This window comes from Sinocyclocheilus grahami, unplaced genomic scaffold, assembly GCF_001515645.1.
Source record: "Sinocyclocheilus grahami isolate Dianchi unplaced genomic scaffold, SAMN03320097.WGS_v1.1 scaffold7.1, whole genome shotgun sequence".
Lineage (NCBI taxonomy): Eukaryota > Metazoa > Chordata > Actinopteri > Cypriniformes > Cyprinidae > Sinocyclocheilus > Sinocyclocheilus grahami.
Window position 1 is genome coordinate 3329693 of NW_015505186.1, and position 7814 is coordinate 3337506.

A 7814-nucleotide genomic window follows, 5' to 3' on the forward strand; every position below is an offset into this window, starting at 1 on the left:
CCTAGTGTCTCCTGTATCTCCTAGTTCCCGGATCGCTGAGGTGTGTGCTTCCCACGGATACCTTCCAGCCTCAATCCAGCAAAAGACTCGGATTACTCCACTCTCCATATCCTCTGCACTCTCTCACGGACCTTTCCCTCACCCTCACTTCCTCCGGACTCAACACCAGTACTCACTGTGACCAAATAAACTGTTTTGAATATAACGAACCTGTTGTGTCACACCTCTTCCGTAACAGTTAAATTGTGAGATATTATTACCATTTAAAATACTTTTTTTTATATATCAAATTTAAAATGTTATTTATTCCTGTGATGGCAAGCCGAATTTTCAGCAGTTATTCCAGTCTTCAGTGTCACATGATCCTTCACAAATTATTCCAATATGCTCAACTGTTGCTCAGTTATTATTAGTGCTCAAGTTGTTGAAAACAGATTTTGCTGCTTAATATAAAGTTCAATGAACATTTATTTGAAATCTTTTGTAATATCATAAACGTGCTTACTTTTAATCAATTGCGATCAAAGTGAATTGAGGAAACATCTTGTAAAATAAATTAATGTATAACATTAAATATACATTTAAATGTATAATGATATATGCATCTAATTTGTTATGATTAAACTGCAATACATGATATTTATTTTCAGCTCTCTTTAACTCTGCTCTCTAAACATCAGCATCTGTATCAGTGTTTTAAAGGGGACATATGATGTTGCTAAAAAGAACATTATTTGGTGTATATGGTGTAATGGAATGCGTTTATGTGGCTTAAGGTTCAATTTTTTTTCCACATATTGTACATTATTGTTTCTCCTCTATGCCCCACCTTTCTGAAATGCGTAGATTTTTTACAAAGCTCATCGTTCTGAAAAGCGAGGTGTGCTCTGATTGGCCAACTATCCAGTGTGTTGTGATTGGCTGAATACCTCAAGCGTGTGATGGAAATGTTACGCCCCTATCATACTGTGATGCCATCTCCCAGCAGGACGAGACAAAACCAATAAAACCCATTACAAACGAGGCATTTTTTGCATCCAGTGGGGACATAATTACTGATAATGACTTGTACTGTGTTTTACGCTTTGCGTTGCGTATTGCGCCGCGTAACCATAAAACCATGTCTGCATTTGTGATCGGAGAAATGACAAACAACAAGCGCTACTCTACACCGCTCAAACTCGCGTTTGAATCATCAGTGGCAAATTCTTTAAATATAAAAAAAACGTACTTACAGGTTGTGAGTCAGAAGCACCAGACTGTCCTTGGAAAGTTGGAACTGCCCCACATTATAGAAACATTATGTCCTCTTTTGGAAGGCCAAACAAAAGTAGTTTCGCTTTCACAACGAAACACACAGCGGTTTGGGTGAGCGGTGCCCGGCGGATTAGACGAAGGAGGCTTGCAGCAACCACATGCGACGACCCCGGGCTGGACTCCGCTTCGTCCACGGTGAAAGCCGATCCGGCAATTGACAGCGCAAAGTTGATGTATTTTCTCAGCGACCAGCACGGATCAGCTCTAGGCATAAAGCGGATATCGTCCTCTTTTGGAAGGCCAAACAAAGTAGTTTCGCTTTCACAATGAAACACACAGCATCTCCACAACATGGCGGCGGCGGCAACAACAAAACTACAGCAAGAATAAAAGTTACAACTTTTTTTTCGTGAACATTTGGGCGGCATTATGCAAATCTTCCCACACAGTGACGTAGACATGTGGGGGCGTGTTTAAATTAGGCGTTTTAGGAGGGCGTGGACAAGTCTTAAGTTTTATAAAGAATATCTCTTTGGATTTGAGACTTTAGTCTTTGCAACTTTACAGATCTTTTTTATGCACCAAGAGCTTGTAACACTCCAAAGAGAAAAGAAAAATTGAAATCGCATCATATGACCCCTTTAAAAAAAAAGCCTTCTCTTTTTGGTCTATTTCATCCTATTTCTTGACAATTATAGTATGTCAACAATTCATCCACATACTGTTTGTAGTACTGACTGGACAAATATCCTGTCAAAACATTATCAATAAAGGATAATGTAGTGAAAATCTAGGTCTGAAGGTTCTGTTGCATAAGCTTCTCTCAGCTGAACCACCAAACTTGTAATGTGAGCATAACTATCGCGCTTTGCAGCTCAAATGAACTTCATGTAGATGCTCTATTTGCCTTCGGTCAACCAGAAGATCCTTTAACCATCCCTGATCCAGTGGAGCATGCTCATATTAATGAAACGACATTAATTAGGCATATATCATTATTTAATTATTTGTTATATTACATTACAACATTTAAATTTTAGTATCAAAGAAAAAAAAACTTTTAGAAACTGTAACAAAATACATGTTTCACATAAAAATGCTGTAAACTTTTGATCATTTCAAGAAGAGAGGGCTTTCGATAGATTTTTACTTTCTTTTCTCTTCAGTTGGCCCAGATGAATTGCTTTATTGACCACTGACCAATGCAACCAAAATTAATACTGAAACACAAAGAGCTTTTTTTCAGGAGACAGATGTACTCTATTGATCTTCATAACACACACACACACACACACACAGCGACACATGCACTACCACAGACAACCCTGGGAAAATGCCAAAGCCTGTCAGTGGATATGACACGCACACAGCGGCGGCCTCTCTCAGTTAAGGTGATCAGACGTGAGGGCATGGAAGGCTTCTCACATGAAATCAACAATTGTCTTCTCCGATTCTTGTCTAGATATTGTATAAATAATGTCATTCCAAGAGTGGATATAAATGCTGTCTATGACTATAAATGAATGCTATAAACAACTGCTCGATGCTTACATTTACATCACATTCGAGCACTTGCCAGACGCTTTTGTACAAAGTGGTTTACAATGCATACAAAGTATACAACATTACCCTTGGAATCAAACCCATGGTATTACTGTAGTGAACTGTGAATGCATAAATCACTCAATTCCACATATACTCCCAAAAGAGGCTTATTCAGATTCACGAGAACAGCAGAACAATAGATACACTATACAAATACTAAAGGTCTGTCAAAATAGTTTCTTACTGTGTAAAATAAGCATACAAAAAAAAATGTACAGCTTGAAAGAACGACGTTCTTTAGTCTGCCTCAGACTATCATAATACAAAGGTAATTTCAACTTTATATTTCACAATTGTGACCTTATTTCTCGAAAATGCTGGTTGAACCACTTAAGTCACATGGACTATTTTGACGATGTCCTTACTACCTTTCTGGGCCTTGAACGTGGTAGTTGCATTGTTGTCTACGGAGGGGCAGAAAGCTCTCAGATTTCATCAAAAATATTTTTATTTGTGTTCCGAAGATGAATGAAGGTCTTACGGGTTTGGAATGACATGAGGGTGAGGAATTAATGACAGAATTTTCATTTTGTGATGAACTATCCCTTTAAATTCTTCAAAATTGGCAGTAAAGACATTAACAATTTTGCAAAGGATTCCTATTCCAAATAAACACTGTTCATCACTTTTTATTAATCATACAATCCTAAGAAAATAAAATCACAAAAGATATCAAGCAGCATAGCTATTTTAAAAATTGATGATAATAACAGTATATTAGAATGATTTCTGAAGGACCATGAGATGACTGGAGTAATGGCTGGTGAAAATTCAGCATTTCATCACAGAAATAAATGACATTTTAGTATACAGTATATTCATACAGAAAAAAAAATCGATTTTAAATGCAGTTGATATCTCGCAATTTTACTTCATATCTCATAATCTTCATTTATTCCAAAATTAAAATAATTTATATTTCACAATGTGATTGTTATTCTTATTTTAAACTTCATCTCATAATTACCTGTTTGCATAATGAAAGATATCTAGATTTATAAAGGTCTAAAATGATTTAAAGTTCCGTAATACAATGACACCACAGGCCTACTGTGTGTACCTACTGAAATGAAAGCCAAATGTAAATGTTCCTCTGACCTCAGTGGGCTGTGAAGCTTAACTGAGCAAACTGGGTTTCACAACCCAGAAAATGAAATCAAACAGTCTGTTTGGACAGAACATGGATCAGGACTTCATTATCCCGTGGCTGAACCAAGTCTCACAAGACATGCACAATAAAAAAACAGGGAAGCCGAGCCACGGTGTCTCGGCTGGTGCGTGTGGCTTTGTATGAGAAATGAGTGTGTACGAAAGGGAGAGAAAGAGGTTTGACGAGTATTTTCATCTCCACACAACTAAAAATGTTTGTTCAGCTGTTTAATGCATTATGGTTCTTGGCTCTGATTAAAATGAGATTGTTCAAGCCCTAATTCTGTGCATATACCAACTAAAAACCATTCAATTATGTGATAGTACAACATTGCTATGCTCTGCAGGGTGCTGTTCACATCTGTTCGCTGATGTTATTACAGCAGGCATTGGAAAATTAATTGCGAATTGACTGGAGAAACTTAAATGATCCTTTATTATTAGGGTCTCCATTTATATAATCTAATTTCTCACCATTTTCTACAATAGAAGCCCTCCTGAGGCATGTAACTTAATAGTGGGTGAGATATTCCAGTTCTTGGATTAAGGGACCAAAGCAGACTACAATGCGATGAGCATTCAAGTCAAAGTGTATCATTTGAAACTGGAAATCAATGACATATGCATGTGACAATTTAAATCAAATCCATCTTCACAACATTTTGCATGGCAGCTATATTGGGTTTTTATCTTTGGTCAGATAAATAATGTAATATACTATTGACTGATGCATTAAGATCGCATATATTCTGCTACAATAGCATCAGTGTATTTAATACATAGTTTTGTTTACATCAATGGTTCTCAACAAATTTGGCCCCAGAGTTTCCCCAGAATCTGCAGTCTGAAGTAAATGTGATAAAGTAAAAAAAGAAGCTTTTATTGCAAAATAATGCTAAGAAACATATTTTTACTGCTGTCACCACAAAATGACATATCACAACCAGTGTAGTATGAACCAATTCTTTCTAGTAAATATATAAAAAAATATATTAAAAAAAAACACTGGTAGTCCAATTCATGAACAAATGTCACTTGTAAAACTGATTCTTTTTAGGAAATCAAAAGCACACAGAGCAACCAGTGTTGTCCAGGTCACAAACAAATGACTCTTATGAGCTGGTTCCTTTTAGCAAAGCAAAAACATACGGCACAACCAGTATAGTCCAATTCACAAACAAATTACTTTTATGAACTATTTTTAGCGAATCAGAAACATACAGCGCAACTATTATAGTCCACTTGACAAACAAATTACTCTTTTTAGTGAAACAAATACAGCGTAACCAGTGTAGTCCAATTCACACACAAATGATTCGTATGAACCGGTTCTTTTTAGAGAATCAAAAACAGACGGCTCAACCAGTGTAGTTTGATTCATGAACCAATGACTCTCATGAACTGCTTCTTTTTAAAGAAAAAAAACTATTTTTGTACTCAATTCACAGTTTTATCATTTAAAAAAAACTCACAAATTCATATGTAAATTTGATTTTTTTTTGTATCAAGTTAAAAGGTTTGCTGTATAATTTACAGCAAGAGCTGAGAGTGAATTTAATTGCAATTGAAGTAGGAATTTTAAGTAACACGAGAAACAATAAAAATTGCATCATATACTAAACTTAAGAGTGAAGTTCATTCATGAACTGACTTACATTTAGTAAAACTGAAGTGATTACATGCAAATGAAGACTCATTAGACGAGCATTGTAAAATAAAGACAACTCTTTTGAAAGATGGTAAAACATCAGAAAGCACTACGTTCTTGGAAAACATTCCACCCACAGGCAACAACAAAGACAGTCACAAAAATACAAGATGCAAGAGGTGCCCTAGATCACAGGGTGCATTAATAGCAGCTGCTGAAACACAAATATGAAACAATAAATCAATGAAGCTCTTATAGAGCAACAACCACATGTGTGATAAGCACCAGGACCTCACAGAAGCAGCTGCTTACAGATACAAAATTAATATTCATATGCAGACACAGGGACACTTCATAAAGTGAAAGTCATAAAGAAAATTAAACATTCTTCATTTGAAATTAAGATTAATATAAGCCCGTCTTCTGATAATGGTGCCAAAGATGCCATCAAGCTTGGTCAGAGCTGTATGACAAAAATAAATAAGAAATGACCTCAGATGAAGGAAACTGTAGTGTTTTTTTTTGTTTGTTTTTGTTTTGTAAGTTATGGAAATTGTTACTTTCTCACAAATATTGTATAGCAGCAGATGCTGATTAATTTAATCAAAAATAAATTGCTCTTTCTTCGGAGTACAATTTCTCACAGCAAACCAAACAACAGACAAATTAGCTTTGCAAATCCTATAATTCCTTATGAAGGAGATTCAGACTTTTAATACAAATTCCCGGGACATTGATTAAACACTGTATTTATAATAATGTCATGGACAAAATCTAATTTTCATTGGAGAATATGTATTTGACCTAATCTGAAAGCATTGTATCTGTTGACAGAACTAACTCCCTAAACGGTCCCACTGGAGATAAAATATCTAATGAAGTCTCAAGAGAGCTTGACCAAATGAAGAGATATTAATGGAACAAAACGCGTGGCGACAACTGAGACACAGTGAGAGACAGTGCACTTTTCTAGTGTTTTTTTTTTTTTTAAAGGAAGATTGTAACGTGGAACAATATCGCCACCTATTGGGAAAATTAATGCACCCTCCATCCAAGTGATTCTCACAGCATTTCTGCTTTTAAATAGACGTCTGTGTTGATGAGTAAAGCAAAACCAATCAAACGTTAAAAGTTATTGTCGCTACGTGACTGCTATTGCCAAAAAAAGAATTCCTAACATATTAATAACATATTCAAATATGTGCCTTAAAAATATAATTTAACATATATAGTGAAATAAAAGAACAATATTTTATAGATTTACAAAAATATTAATGTAGATTTGAGATTACTCAAAGAAGGGGGGCTGGAAAGGGCCTCAACAAAGTGCTGAATTTAAGGGTTTAAACCAATAAATTATTATTAATACACTAAAATAATCTAATTTTAATCTAAAATAAAATGCTAAAACGCCCCCTTAATAACGTTATATTATTATTGATGAAAATACATCTAACTTAAGTTAGGTGTGTGTGTGTGTGTGTATATTTATAGTATACATATTTATATATGCACTTTCAGGGCTTGGAGTCAAAAAGGTTCAAAGTACGCATTACATGCGAATACTGGGCCTGTATTTTGAAGATTGATAAATGTTTCAACAGGAAGTCACTTTACCGCATCGAAATTCAAAGTGTTTGAACAGTTTCGTGCCTTTTTATTTGTAGGGTAATAGATTATTGACAGGATATTTGAATGGATCTGCCGTGTCCAGAGTGGGTTCGGCATGTCGAGCAGAAATGGACGGAACTAAAAACTGAAGGAACTGAGCACATCAGCCTTCTGACAGATATACAGGTGCATCTCAGTAAATTAGAATGTCATGGAAAAGTTCATTTCAGTAATTCAACTCAAATTGTGAAACGCGTGTATTAAATAAATTCAATGCACACAGACTGAAGTAGTTTAAATCTTTGGTTCTTTTAATTGTGATGATTTTGGCTCGCATTTAATAAAAACCCACCAATTCACTATCTCAACAAATTAGAATACTTCATAAGACCAATAAAAAAAAACATTTTAGTGAATTGTTGGCCTTCTGGAAAGTATGTTCATTTACTGTACATGTACTCAATACTTGGTAGGGGCTCCTTTTGCTTTAATTACTGCCTCAATTCGGCGTGGCATGGAGGTGATCAGTTTGTGGCACTGCTGA

General features: G+C 35.4%; 1 pseudogene; it reads left to right on the forward strand.

Moving 5' to 3' along the window:
- The first annotated feature begins 7354 nt into the window (after positions 1–7354).
- The window catches only part of LOC107589546 (SET and MYND domain-containing protein 4-like), a 3768-nt pseudogene continuing 3308 nt past the window's right edge, over positions 7355–7814 (forward strand).